Source organism: Trachemys scripta, chromosome 6 (genome assembly GCF_013100865.1).
Source record: "Trachemys scripta elegans isolate TJP31775 chromosome 6, CAS_Tse_1.0, whole genome shotgun sequence".
Classification (NCBI taxonomy): Eukaryota; Metazoa; Chordata; order Testudines; family Emydidae; genus Trachemys; species Trachemys scripta.
The window spans coordinates 12,267,867-12,283,340 of record NC_048303.1 but is presented as its reverse complement, the minus strand read 5'-3'; the positions used below and the strand labels follow the sequence as shown (position 1 = coordinate 12,283,340).

Below are 15,474 nucleotides of genomic sequence, written 5' to 3'. Positions count from 1 at the left end.
ACCTCTTCCATATGCACTTATCTATAATGTGTAGGGAAAAAACTGCGTGATCATGGAGGACTTCAAATTGAGTGGCATATGCTGGAGGTCTTACACTGCTAGTACAGAAACATCCTTGGAATTTCTAAACATTATAGATGACAATTTCCTAACTCGAAAAGTGTTGCTGCCAACACAGGGGAAGTCTACATTAGACTTTGTCCTAACAGATAAAAAGGAACTGATCATAGAACTAAAAATTAATGGTAGCTTAGGTACAAGTAAATGTGATCACATTTATAATGTGCAAACAGAATAAAGTTCAGACCAGTAATATACATACTTGGTGCTTTAATAAGGACAAATTTACAAAGCTGAAAACAATTATGAGCCAAATCAGTTGGGAAGAAGAATTTAATCAGAAAAAATATTAATTATATTTGGGAATCATTTAAGAGCATCTTACCAGATGCCAAAAAAGCTACAATTCCACAACTGAGGAACATGGCTAATAAAGCAATTGGTCTAGAGAAGAAATGAAGGCAGCTGTAAAAAATAAAAAATGAATATAGCAATCAGAAGAAAGAGGAAGTTGATGGTAATTAATATAAATCAGAAGTTAAGAATTGTAGAAAATTGATAAGGGAAGCCAAGGGACACAAGGAAACATCTATGGCTACCAAACTTAAGGACATTAAGAAGTTTTGTTAATATATTAGGAACAAAAAGAATCCTGACAATAGTCTTGGTCCACTGCCAGATGGAAGTGTTAGAATTATCAATAATAATGCAGAAAAGGCAGAGGTATTCAATAGATATTTCTGTTCTGTATTTGCGGGGAAAACAGATGATGCAGTCTCATCATATAGTGATAATAGTAAACTTTCTGTTCCACTTGTAACTCTGGAGGATGTTAAATAGAAGCTACTAAAAATCAGACATTTTTAAAACAGCAGGTCCAGATAATTTGCATCCAAGAGCTTTAAAAGAGCTGGCTGAGGAGCTCGCTGGACCATTAATGTTGATTTTCAATAAATCTTGAACACTGGGGAAGTTCCAGAAGACTGGAAGAAAGCTAACGCTGTGCCAATTTTTAAAAAGTGTAAACAGGATAACCCAGGTTATTATAGGCCTGTCAGCCTGACATTGATGCCAGGCAAGATAATGAAGCACCTAATAAGGGACTAAAAGAGGAGAATGTTATTAATGCAAATCAACATCTTTATAGAAGAAAGATTATCAAACTAATCTGATATATTTTTATGAGATTACACATTTGATTGATAAAGGTAATAGTGTTGGCATAATATATTTAGACTTCTGTCAGGCATTTGACCTGATGTTGCATGACATTTGGATTAAAAAACTAGAACAATATAAATTTAACATGACACACATTAAGTGGATTAAAAACTGGCTAAATGATAGGTCTCAAAATGTAACTGTAAAAGGGGAATCATCATTGAGTGGGTCTGTTTCCAGTGGGGTCCCGCAGGGCTCTTGATCCTACGGTATTGAACATCTTTATCAATGACCTGGAAGAAAACATAAAATCATCACAGATAAAGTTGCAGATGACACAAAAATTGGGGGAGTGGTAAATAATAAAGAGAACAGGTCACTCATTCAGCTATCTAGATTGCTTGGTAAGCTAGGCGCAAGCAAACAATATATATTTTAATATGGCTACATGTAAATGTATACATCTAGGAACAAAGAATGTAGGTCATACCTACAGGATGGTGGACTCTAACCGGGGAAGCAGTGAGTCTAAAAAAGATTTGGGGATGGGGGTGGATAATCAGCAGAACTTGAGCGCCTAACATGATGCTATGGCCAAAACAGCTAATAGGATCCTGGGATGCATAAATAGGGGAATCTGGAGTAGAGAGGTTATTTTACCTCTGTGTTTGGCACTGGTGCGACAGCTGCAGGAATACTGTGTCCAGTTCTGGTGCCCACAATTCAAGAAGGGTGTTGATTAATAGGAGAGGGTTCAAGGAAGAGCCAGGAATATGAGCAAAGGATTAGAAAAATGATTTATAGTACCAGACTGAAGGAGCTCAATCTCTTAGCTGCCCTTTGACACAGCGCCAACGATCCTGCTCCAAAGCAAGGTGACAACTAGCCCCTGATCCTGTCCCACAGATGTCAATGGCAGAACTCCCTAAAGAGGGTGGATGGCTTTTTTAACCTAATGCTAAAGTTAGGCTTCAATATCCTACACTGCTGATATTTATCCAAGCCCCCATTAGCCCAATACTGGTGCCACAATGCTTTATTAGTCTAGGTAGGGTCCAGACATGCTTTTATTTTGCTGGAAATGGTGTGGCAATATACTACAGCTATTATAACATGCTTTAGCAGGCCACTGACTCTGGCCTATACTACATGTTACACGTTATTCATCGTTTTTCGACTGCTTTCAAATCATTGTTTTGTTTTCCTCAGAAAATTTGACTCCTGCTTTTAAATTAATGGGAATTAGTTTTAATGCAAAATTCATGTCTTCACAGGAGGATTCATCTAGTCATAAAATAACAGGGGGGAACTCCTTGAAGGTCAGCCAGGCATCCATAAATTCAGACCTATCCCTCTTGAATCTAAAAAAAAAATTGGGTTGGAAATCAGAATTAAAAGCTTTGGGGGTCAATTTTCATACTTCAGTTTTAGAGAAAAATTGTGAGTGGGGAAAAACAATTAGCAAAAGGAGGCAGCGCTATGTAGTGGTTAGAGGGGCTTATGAATCAGGAGACCGGAGTACTGTGCCTAATTCTGCCATGTGGACCATGCATATATCATTTAATCTCACTGTGCCCCTATCTGTGCAAATGGAGATAATGCTCCGCAAGTGCTTTGAGGTCCTCTGCCAAAAGTGCACATCACTGCTTCAGAACCCCAAACAAGGCTCTTCTTTGCTGTGTGCCCCAAAGGAGAACAGGAAAGACGTTCTTGCGGAGAAGGCACGGGAGTGGGAGGCAGGGCACCTGGGTTCTCCTCTGAGCTTTGGTTACAATTTCTCTGCGCCTCTGCTCGCCCGCCTCTACCAGGGGGATAAGAATCCTGAGGCCTGTGCAGACAGCAGTGAGATGGGACATACACAGGAGCAGAGTACCGGCCGCTAGATTTTATTCTTCCCCACATGCAAAACCAACTGGCCTGAGCACACCTTGAAGTCTAAAACTGATGGGACCAATCCCAGCGCAGGCATTTCAGGGTCCTGAGGGCAGAGAAAAACCTGACCCCATATAGCATCTTCCCCCCACCGCAGTGAGTACAACCAGCCAGGGCTGGCTGGGAGTTGGAGGGGCTGGCACTCAGTGCCAGGGGGGTTTCTGGGGCAGGGGTGGGGGCTCAGGGTGGCAGAGAGCTGCAGCTGCTGCCCATGGCAAGCGCCTCGCCTCCCCCAACGCCACAGCAGCGCCGGTGCAGCACGCCAGCCAGCTGCTGGGTCACTTTCCCCGGCCCAGGGGCAGCTCTTACGTGGCGCGGGGCGAGGAGCCTGCGGCTCCCACCCAGCTCGGTGCTCGGAGCCTTTGTCCGGCTCGGAGCCGGGCGGAGCGAGGCGCGGGGGATGCCGCGGGAGGAGGCGGCGGCCGGGGCTACTCGAATCAGCCGGAGGTGCCAGAGCCGGGGGGCGTCTCTGCCAGGCAGCCGGGGCCGCACCCAAATCTGGGCAACCAGGCGCAGGTCGCCAGCACCGCTCGCTGGCACGGGCTGGGGCAGCGGTGAGCAGCGGGGCCGGGCTGGCCCTATCCCACCCCCCTTAATTCCTGCAGCGTGTCGCGGGTAACACAGCAGGGCAGGGCGTGGACATAAAGGCGGGGGAGGGGGGGGGGAGAGAGAAAAAACCATCGCGGTGGCTACAAATCCGCACCCAGAATTTCACTGCGTTGGATCTGGTTAATGCGAATTGGGATCTACCTCTTAAACCACAGCCCATTGTGATTCCCATACACCCACCTCACTACCTCTGTCTGTACCAACCCCCGGTTAGTTAGGGCTTGGTTTATTCATACCGAAGTCATGTAAAACCCGTATCAAAATAAAGCCCACTCGTTCCATGCACACGCCGCCTAATTGCAATATATGAATAGGATCCGAATTCAATGTAGAAAAATGCACAGCTAGCCAACACAACCATCGTCACTTAATTCTAAGTAACCACACACACAAAACAACCCACCACCCTCTAAAGCAGCTGGGTTCAGTGGAAACTAAAAGGATTACAATATCTCCCACCAATTAATCCTAGATCATCATCGGGAGGGACAGAAGGCCCCGAGAATGCATCATGAATCAACAACATACAAAAAAAAGCTTCGATCCATCAGACACGTTTCTGGAACAAACAGTATTGTAGGAAACAGAGCAATCTCGCCTCCCCATATATTGCTCCCTATTGCCGGCGGGGGGGGGGGGCAAACCTCATTTATCTAAATATTCCTTTAATGGGGGTCTGACTGCGATCAAGCTGCGTGCCCCCCCCCCCCCCCCCACCTAAGAGCAAGGCATCCCCCGAGTGCCTCGTTTGTCCGAGTGATTGTATCGGAACGGAACGATGCCATGAAAACAACACACACGCAATCCCGAGAGCTCCAGAAGGCCCAATGTGCAATTCCTGATCCCGTTCCCACCACACACCGCAATGGGAGTTCTCCGACAGCGGGGGGAGGGAGGAGTTCGGTCTAGACAACATGCAATCAACACACATCCACGCAAGACATTGCCCCTCTGGAGAAAAAAAAAACAACCAACCAGAATCACATGGGAGGGATAAAAATGAAAGCAAACTACATGCCGCTGTGGCCTGTGGAGAGGAAAGGGAACAGGATCATGAATAATCACAGCGCTGGGCACAAAAGCATCCAGGCCACCGACATGCCCCTTTGGATTCGTAGCACCCCCCCCCCCCCCCAAATGCAAACAGCTGCAAGCTAGCCACCACAACTGCAACCCAATGCAGCAAAAGGAGGCTTCCCAACAAAGGGAAAACACACCCCTCCTTGGAACACAGACATGACAGCGACAACCTGGTTTATAGTCCACAGCTCTAGGCTCTTCCCTGCCACCAACACTGAAATGCCCTTTTGCCGGTGAGCAAAAGCTGCTCCCAGCTGAGAAATAGCTCTCCTGGCGCTGGGAAGGCAGCTGCAAACCAAGCTCCCACACCCCCCAGACAGTTCCAATGGTGCGTATGTGTCTTTTCCAGTGTCCTGCTATTAGCCGGCTCTTTCCTGGCAATCTGCACAGACACCCACAAAACAAACAAGTGCAAAGGGTGCAAAAAAACCCCAACCAGACACATCAACCCCACCTCCCCCAGTCTAGAGATTATCTGGATTTACCTTGCTGGCCGTCCAAGGCTAGGGCAGAGGGTGGCCTGGCTGGGGGAAGGGGGTCTGGATGTCAGATTCCTGCCTTGAGGTTCATGAGTCCTGCCTTGATGAGGGAGGTTTGACTGCCCAGTGCACAGCAGGAGAAAAACCCGGCTCTGACACAGGCAAAGAGAATGCAGGAATGTGACGTCTCAGCTCCTCCTAACGACCCACGTGCATAGACTTTAAAAGAAAGGGACACGCTGGCCATGCTGGGAAATGTAGTTCCACTCCTCACCCTCCCTGGGCAGGGAAGAGTTCTGGGCATGGAGTTTCTCTCCATCTGGGCAAGGGAGAGCTTGGCTTGTACCTCTTTAGAGGTCGGCGTTAGGGCCAGGGTCCGTCTGAAGTGGAACAAGGAAATTCTCTTGCGTTAAGGCTCCTATTTCCCCCCTACACACACACAAACACTTAAAAACTCTTCAGATAAAGCGCTGGGGACCTATATACTGAAGGCAGCAATCTATTAATGGCCGGGAGAAAGTTTAGCTAGATGGATTATTTCAGGGGGTCTCCAACTTCATTGCACCGTGACCCCCTTCTGACAACAAAAATTACTTCATGAGCCCAGGACGGGGACCAAAGCCTGAGCCTGCCCAAGCCCCACTGCCCTGGGAGGGTGGGCCAAAGCCAAAGTCCAAGCCCCACCACTCCAGGTGGGGGGGGGGCAAAGCTGAAGCTCAAGGACCTACAACCTGAGTCCTGCTGAAGCCCTTGGGCTTTCACTTCAGCCCTTGGTAGTGCGACTGAGGCTTCCTGCAAGTCTAAGCCAGCCCTGGCAACCCCATTCAAGGGGGGTCCTGACCCACTTTGGGGTCCTAACCCACAAATTGAGAACTGCTGGATTATTTCAACTGTAGGATCCCTGAAACAGGGACCTAATCTCTCTTTCTTTATTTGTAAGACACCCAAGCAAATGTTGTGGGTTATATACATAATTATTATTTATATTGAAGTAATGCTTAAAGGCCACACTCAGTGATTAGGACCCTACTGCGCTAGGTGCTGTACACTCACATCTGACTCCAAGAGTTTTTATACTTCAATAGATTGTAAGCTCTTTGGGGGGCAGGGACTGTCTTTAGAGATTACTAATAATTATAACTGACTGGGGGTGGGGATAGCTCAGTGGTTTGAACATTGGCCTGTTAAATCCAGAGTTGTGAGTTCAATCCTTGAGGGGGGGCCATCTGGGGCAAAATCAGTACTTGGTTCTGCTAGTGAAGGCAGGGGGCTGGACTCAACTCAATGACCTTTCAGGCCTATGAGATAGGTATATATATTTTTTATATTGCTACCTTAGTCTTTAGGGCAGGGACCCTCTTTAGGAGCTACTAATTAGTGCTCTATTAGGCCAGGACTTTTTCCATCCAATAATAAAAATATAGAACTCAACACTTTCAAAGAACTTTGCATGCAATGATTAGTGAGGCACAGATGCTAAGGGACCTGCCCAAGGTCATAGAGGAAGTCGGTGGCAGAGCCAAGCCAGCACCTCCTTCATGGCCTTGCCCTCCAGGTATAGCACTGAGTATAGCTTGGCCAGATCAGTGATTCTAGGCATTGCTAGAAGTGGTGTGCCTACCCCAGCTGCTTCTGCTTATGGCTAGAGGTCATGGGAGCTCATCGCTGCCCCAATGTTCAGTTGCCAGCTGGTAGGGAGCTTGCAGTAACTCAAGTGCTGTCAGCAGTAGCCTGGGCAGTAATGCCTCCTACTACTGTGAAGTTGGTCTGGCCTCCCAAAATGAGTGCGATAGTTAACAGTCAGTATAATTTGTCCTTTAGGCCCAATGAAACCTGGGTGTTCCATCTTTCAGCCATTTGGGGCCCCGGTGCGACGAATTGGAGGGTTATGCCACAGCACAATCCCTTTGACTTCAATTGGGGCCTGTCACCAAGGAATCAACAGCTGGATCACGACCTAACTTTTGGTACCTCAGTTTCCCATCTTTACAATATGGCATAACACTACTCCCTTTCTCCCATCTTTTATCTGTCTTTTCTCTTTAGATAGCAAGCTCTTTGAGGCAAGGGCTCTCTCTTTGTGTATGTTTGGACAGGGCCTAGAACAACAGGGCCCCGAATTCAGCTGGGGTTGGTAGGCACTACCTTGCTATAAAGAATGGTATTGGCTAACAATCATAAATTGGGCAATAGCAGCTAAAACATTTTGAAACAAAGACACTTTATTTTTATTTAATTATAATTAAAACAATGTTAATACAAATAGTATACAAAAGACGTTTTAAATTAAAAAATAGAACTCCTGCTTTTCCACATGTTCAGATGAATTTTACTTATTCCTTAGACCTCATTACGGCAGCTTTGAAATGTTTTCCTAGGCATTCAAATCCATTCTCTTTTCTCCCCTCAGGTCTACTCTATACCATCAAGTTCTCTAGATGACAGTTTCTTATCTGATTGTGTCTTTCTTAGTTATATTTAAGACTCTTAAAAACTTTTCTTGCATATGTTACCTTGCAGTTTCTCTTTAACATGCACCTGTATAAATATATAAAGCTGGCAGACATACAAGTTTCTTTCAGGGAGAATTGCCACCATACATTAACCCGTCTAGCTGGCCTTTAAAAAAATTAATTTTATGTTGACAGTGAAATTGGATTCAAAAGATTTCTCCCTGCCGTGCTTTATTTTTGACCATATTGTACATAACCATTCCTGGGCATGTTGCCATGACAACCTTATATTCACCAGAGGGTGTCTGTAATTGGGAGAAGACATTGTTAATTTAGTTCTGGATTTTTATTTTAGTCACCGTTTTAGGCAAGAGGAACTGCTCAGATTTTAATATTTTTGCTCAAGATCAATTTAATTATTAAACAGCACCAGTAGTATCGCTCAGTTGAAGGTTGAGTTGGCATTTATCTTATAACGAGGGAGCTCACTGTAATGGACAACAGCTGTAACCAAGACCCACATTCACTGGCCATTATACTGGCCATAGTGTAATGTAGACAGACTCTGGTCGTCAGCAGCCGGGATCAGACCTGGGACCTCTGGAGCGTAATGCATTAGCCTCTATTGCATGAGCTAAAAGACACATGCCACTTAGACCAGTGGTCTCCAAAGTGGGGTACGCGCACCCCAGGGGGTGTGAAAGAGGATCCTTGGGGGTGCGTGGCAGGAGGAGCGCCTTTTTTTTTTTTTTTTGCGCTTCGGCAGTTCGGGCGGGAGTCCAAGCGGCTTTTTTTTTTCCTTCGGCGCGGCAGGGGGTGCGTGCTCAAAAATTTTTTACTGATAGGGGTGCACAATCAAAAAAGTTTGGAGACCACTGACTTAGCCAAAGCTGTAGCAGGCTTATCACTCGATAGCTGGTCTAGATGCCACTAGAGGGGGACAGAGCGCCACCCCAAGCAGGCATGGGTTACATACTTCCTCTAGCTGAGGGAGCACGATCCAAACTTCAGAGACTTCCCAGTTGATATCCTGGACGAGTCCCCTCTTGTAAGGCTGACAGACCCTGGGCAGCGGCGGCCGGGATCAAATCTGGGACCTCTGGAGCTTAACGCATGAGCCTCTACTGCATGAGCTAAAAGACACGTCTCTTAGCCAAAGCTGTAGCAGGCTCATCAATCTATAGCTAGTCTAGATGTCACTACAGGAGGACTGAGTGCCACACCAAGCAGGTCTGGGTTACACTAGCACCCACAGCCTTCAGCTCCACAACACAGACCACTGCCCAGCCACCTACGACCCCAGGCTGAGCACCCAGAACTAGGGTTGCCCACTTTCTAACTACACAAAACCAAACACCCTTGCCCCCCCCTGCCCTGCCCTTCCCTGAGCCCCGCCCCCTTCTCTGAGGCCTCACCCCCCCAGTCACCCCATCCCCTCTCCCTCCGTTGCTCATTTCCCTCACCCTCACTCACTTTCACCGGGCGGGAGCAAGGGGTGAGGACTGTGACTGGGCATGCAGGCTCTGGATGGGCCAGAGATGAGGAGTTTGGGGTGCAGGAGGGGACTCGGGACTGGGGCCGAGGGGTTCAGAGTGCGGGAAGGGGCTCAGGGCTGGGGCAGGAGTTTGGGGTGTCGGAGCGGGTGCGGGCTCTGGCTGGGTGGCACTTACCTCAGGTGGCTCTTAGGTGGAGGCATGACCAGGCAGCTCTGTGCGCTGCCTGCACCCGCAGACACCGCCCCCGCAGCTCCCATTGGCCGCAGTTCCCAGCCAGTGGGCGCTGCGGAGCCGGCGTTGGTGGGAGGAGCCAGCGCACAGAGACCCCGTGGCTATCCTTGAGCCTAGGAGTCGTATATCCGAGCCGCTTCCAGGAGCCGCATAGAGCCAGGGCAGGCAGGAAGCCTGCCTTAGCCCCACTGCGCCACCGACCGGACTTTTAGCGGCCCGGTCAGAGGTGCTGACTGGAGCAGCGAGGGTCCCTTTTCGACTGGGAGTTCCGGTCAAAAACCAGACACCTGGCAAACCTACCCAGAAACAAGATTGTCAAACAACTCCATGCCTAAAGTTAGGTCCTCAAGTTCATTGTTAGGCAGATAAATAAGGATCGTGGTTTTCAAGAGTGCTGAGCACGCAGGCTATGTCCACGGTAGGAAAAAAATTGTAGCTTGAACATGTATTAACTAACATACAAAAATCCTTGTGTAGACAAGGCAGGTGTATTTTTAGTTGATGTGAGGTAAGCTCTAGGTTCCCCTAAGGTGGTGGTGGGGGTAGTGTTTTTACAAATACACCTTTTTTCCTAGTTAAAGGCAAGACCTCAACAGCTCCCACTTAGTTACATGCCTAAATGTGGATTTAGGCGTCTTATTGTAGTCATCCCATTTTGACAATCATGGGCCATGCGAGTAGCTTTACTGCCATGAGCAGTCTCATTGAATTCATTGAGACAACTCACATGAGTACAGTTCCTCACTTGCATAAGCATTTGCAGAGTCGAGACTTAAAGCAGAACCCACAGTAGCTAAGCTAGTAGAGGGAACCTATGTGCTATCAGGTTTGTAGTACTACTGCCTTGACATGGTTAGGACACAATTTGGTCTGGTCTGCACAGGCAAAACCAAACTGTGTCATAACATGATTGGGACACAACTGTGTTGTGAATGCATTCCCTACCAGGATTGTAACTGTAACAACGACAAGTCCTTATTCAACATGTATGTGAGACTGCTTGGAGAGATCACAAAATGTCATGGGCTACCAGGCTATCAGTAAGTCAGTGGCACAGAGCCCGACCACATCCTTCTCAGATACTGCCGTCTCCTGGCTGTTCCGGTGTCTGAAGGAAATTTGAACCAGGATGAAAGGAAGCTGGTGCAAGCTAAATCCAGGGAAGATGGAGGTTATTCTTCATTATTTACAGCATAGAACACCCAATGTGCTAAGGAACTTCCATTTTCATTAGTACCAATGGAACTCCGTCTAAGGAAGGATGGAAAGGGGCACCAGCAACTTTATTAAATTGCAAAAATGTACTTGAATAGTCATTTTATCTTGTGCATTTGAAGCTTGCCAGGTCCATCTCCTTGATGATGTTCTTTTCACAGCCTGTCCTGGCAGTTGGGAGATGCTGTCTTTAAAGGAACAGTAAGCTGTTGCTTAGTCTTGTCAGGCCCTTAGCCAGACACAAAGCAACATGTACTTCTGCTGGCTGTTACTGCACATTGGCAGAGCATTAGGGTGGGAGGAGCTGGGAGTGGCAAGGGAATTCCACTTTAAACAAAAATCCCCCCATAGTAAGAGTTAGCTGTGAAAAGCAGAACAAGGAAAAGAGGCCATGGCTGTTGTTTCACATACCATGTGCTGGGTAATAACATGAGATGACTCCAGGCTTGTTTAACTAAAGTGGCTCTTTAATAAAGCAGCTATTGCTACTGCAGTTTAGCAGTCTAGCCATGTGTCAAAGGAACCACTTTCTGTTGCTCCTCTCTTTAAGTTCCATGAAGGTTGCTACAGTTGTGACTGTGATCTCGTGTGCAGAGGTGCAAGTCACTAAGAGAGAGAGAGAGAGAGTCAAGTTGAACAGAGAATTGAAAATCTAGCCGTGGTGTCCAATTCCAAAGAGTCATAGAACTTATTGCCAGATGGGACCACCAGATCTACGGGACATAGGCACCTTGATAATCCCATCCGATGTGTTTATGATTAAATATTTCCAGGGGAGAGTTAGTTGTGCTGATAAGTTTTACACTAAGCAGATATGTGACAGTTCCTATCAAGATCAACTTTCCAGATGCTTCACAAAACTAAGAGAGGGTGAAAAAATAACCCCTGTCTACAATCAGGGAAAGAAAAAAAATCACCCCAATCTCCAGAACATAAAAGTCCATGAGGCCCATCTCGTCCCCAATCTTTTTAGCAAAGAAGCAGCAGCAAGAGGGGAGTTTTCACAGTATCCATAAGGGAGCAGTAGAGGGAAGCCAGGTAGACCAACTGGTTGCTTCTGTAGTTGAGAGCAGAGTCTGCTACACACTGGGAATTAAATGGGCCCCTTTCTTGACCCAGACCTGTCTAAGCATTTCAAAGCAGGCAACACACCACCCAGGGTGTTATCCAGCAAGGTGCTCTCACTGATTTCAGCGGGAATTGAGGGCCCTCTGGCGCTCACAGGAGTGCTTCTCTTTGAGGTCTGTGTCCAGCAGCACCAGACCAGTGCATTCAAGAGCCTAGGACAAAGCTTTGACATGTCCCAGCACCACTATTCAGCTGGAATTATTGCAGTTTTCCTGAAGCGGCTGAAGCACACCAAGAGTTGAGCTCACTCCCCAGTGACCTTGTCTGTGCCAGTGTCAGACAGAGAGATGACGCTTGGAAACACTGAGATGTATAATGTCAGAGATGACACAATAACTGCAAAGGAAAGAGAGACTGGGAAGAATGAACTTCTCAAGGCACTGAGAATACTGTGAGACACTGAGATACAAAGACACTGGGCCAGATTCTGTTCTGAGTTATACCCGAAGAATAGACTGATTGGTTAGCCCAGAAAGAAAGGGACGATACAGCTGTGGAGGGAAATGTGTGAAATAGTTACAATGTGTCATTGATTTCAGTGGAACTCAGGATCCTAAATACCTTTCAGGATCTGGGCCAGTTTGCCTGCAAACTGTTCCCTTCTTGCTAATCTAGTGGTGTACTCACCCAGACTTCTGAAGAGTTGCTCTGGATTTACATTGGCATAGCTAAAGGCACATTTCAGCCTCTCGTGTACTGCTCAGCTTAAATATCCCTTATGTGGAAGTACTGTTACAAATACAGGTAAGGGTATTTTTGGGAGGTGGGAGAGAAAAGTAAGGTAATTCCTACAATGTCTCCCAGTCCCTTGTGGATAGCTTGCAGGACACATCATGGAGATGTAGTGATCCTCTACAAGATTCCAACAGGAGTAACGTGGCCAGCAATGGGTTGTGCAGAGATGTTGCACACTTACGGTACATACTATGGTAAAAGGTACTATAGAAAAACTTGACAGATAGATCAAAGTTCTAATAGCCATTAATCCAATTGGTTTGCAATTTATTTGAAACTGTAAGGAGGAAATGAAGCCAAGACTGGAGACAGAGGACTTCTAGATTCCTCTCCACCCCTCAACTGACACAGAACCTCACCAAGTGGCTCTGCTCTCCTCTTTCCTTAGGTCAGGATTGGTTAGAATACCCACCGCGAGTTTGTTCATGTCACAGATGAGTATCATATTTTGCACATGTGCAGCATATTCCACCTGTGGCTGTGAGTGCAAATCCCAAATGGTAAGTTAGCCTCACTGCACCCTGTGAGGCAAGTGAGTACTAGCCCACGGTACAGATGGAGAAACGGTGGCACAGAGAGGTGAAGTGACTTGCCCAAGGCCACACAAGAAAATTGTGGCAAGAGCCAGAAATAGAACCAAAGCCTCTTGCTATGCAGTCCTGCGTGTGACCTTCCAGACTATCCCTCCTGAACATTAGTCAAGCTTCAGAAAGGGCCACTACCAGGCAAACATTGAATTGTCATAGCAAGAGGAAAGGATGGCACAGCCTCGCTTTGGAAACATGGCGCACAGGGGCAGATCTACGTGCTCCTTTTTTTATTGATTTTTAGAAGGGCATTTGCATTCAGGGTGATGAACGATGCCAAGACTATTTCCAAGCTGGTACCAGATTCACTGGCATCGGGTCACTGAAACGGAGGATGGGTCTGTACTCCTGAAGAGCTGGCTTTGTAATTAAATTTCTGATAACGCTGGCTTTTGCAAATCCTCTCTTGCATTCGTTGCCATCCTCACTCATGAAAATTGAGCATTATACTTATCAGCTTTAGTACTCTGAGCACAAATCCCTGAGAGAGAGACACTTGATTTCCTTCAGCTACAGAATTAGCTGGTCAGTTAACAGGAGCCACTTTGTTCTGTGATAGCTCTAGAAGTTTGAGATCACCCATCAATAAGGCTCTTTGTGCTGAACTCTCCACTGCTGCAGAAAGAGAAACTAGTTATTGTCTAAAGGCGGAGAGCTACCTGTGTGCTAGAGGATAGCTGCAAAAAGCAGATGGGTAAGGTCACAAGAATTTTAAAACCAGATCAGACCAATGGCCCAGCTAGTCAAGTATCCTGCCTCCGGCAGTGGCCATTACTGGATGTTTCAGAGAAAGCAAAGATACCGGCTTCTTTCTCCATGAGCACTTTCCTCGTGTCCTCCTACAGGTAAAACTCCCCACAAATCCCTGAGCATTTAGTTTGAATGAGAATTGCATCCCTCTTTTGAGTACGGGTGGGTAAAATCAGAAGCCGCCCGCATCCCTTGTAGATTGTAGGCACCCTGTGGCAGGGACTGTGGGCCTGCTTCTGATCTCACTTCCACCCAAAGCCCGTTGGAGTCAATAGCAGTGACAGGAACTCAAGTGGATGCTATGAAATTAAACCAGTGTAAAGCTGGTGCAAGAGCAGAATCAGGCACAGTGTCTTCATGCATATCCCGGCCAGTGTGGAGCCTGTACGTAAAAAAATTATAAATATAACCTACCCCTGGAACTGAACTCTTCCGAGCAGCACTGGGCCTTTTGAGGCTCACCCACCACTACTTGCAATACTCTGCAATGTTAGTTGAGGCTTCAGCTCCCGGTCCCCATGGCTCAGTCACATTTTGTACTGCAGTGCACCTTGCTCTTTGCAAACATGAACTCATCAGGATTGGAAGGATCCCTTAGCTTCCTCACGAATAACTCCCAGGTCAGCTTCAGACAACGGCATGGCATCTTCATCAGTATGGTCAAAAGGGTAGTCACAATCAAACAGGCCCCCGCAGGAGAGTCATGCATAAGAGACACAGGAATTAGAAGACAGTTTCACAGCCCTAGGTAAAAGTAAGTGGGGCATTTCTCCTACGATCAAGGTACATTTCAACCAACTGAGGACATTCCCTGCTCTCTGTCTTTTCTGGGCTAACCATGCCTCTTTTACAGGTGACAAGTGTACCTGCTTTAGGATTCCCACAATGCCTTTCAGTTCTCCAGTCCATCCACTTCCCTCACCCTTTTAATAGTTTGAAGTGCAGAAGTGAAAGAGAGGCATAGCATGGCCTAGAGTTAACAAGAATAGAAGTCAGAACACCTGGGTTCTTTCCTTGCCTCTCATGTTGACTCTCTGCATGAGCCAACACAAACCCCTCAATCTCCCTCCACTTCACAGTACTCATCTGTGTAACGGGGCTAATACTTCCTACCCGAGGATTGTTTGAGGCCTAGTTAATTCATGTTTGTAAAAGAGTTCTGAAATGCTCTGATGAAAGAGACCATAGAAGTACAACGTATTATTATATATGTAAGAATAAACTACCATTTTAAGGTGTTGCTTCTCTCACAAACCTCAGGATACATGCACGTATTTGCAAAGACCAAGCCATTTGGAGGACAGCTAAAGATGCCTTCCTGATGGCTAGCAGAGGTGGTGTTCTGGAAGACACTGTGGTTTGGGATGCGCGCTAGCCTACCATACCAGGCAAGGCAGATCTTGTCTTAGTGAATGTGCCATTCTGCTTGTGCAGAACAACAGAAAGCACCTTCAATGCCGACATAAAGAACTGCAGGGTTTCTGGAGAGTGGATTCATATTAACCACTGACAACAACAAATTAGCTTTTTGCTGGGCTTGGCATAGGACCGACCACAA

General features: G+C 46.8%; 1 protein-coding gene across 1 annotated transcript in view; it reads right to left on the bottom strand.

Annotated features, from left to right (window-relative positions):
* Positions 1-5,491, bottom strand: part of LOC117879088 (CBP80/20-dependent translation initiation factor-like) — a 102,566-nt gene extending 97,075 nt beyond the window's left edge. Inside the window, exon 1 of the mRNA XM_034774041.1 lies at positions 5,328-5,491. The gene's annotated coding sequence lies outside the window, so the exon portion shown is untranslated. The remainder of the gene's footprint in view (positions 1-5,327) is intronic.
* Between the last annotated feature and the right edge of the window lie 9,983 nt (positions 5,492-15,474).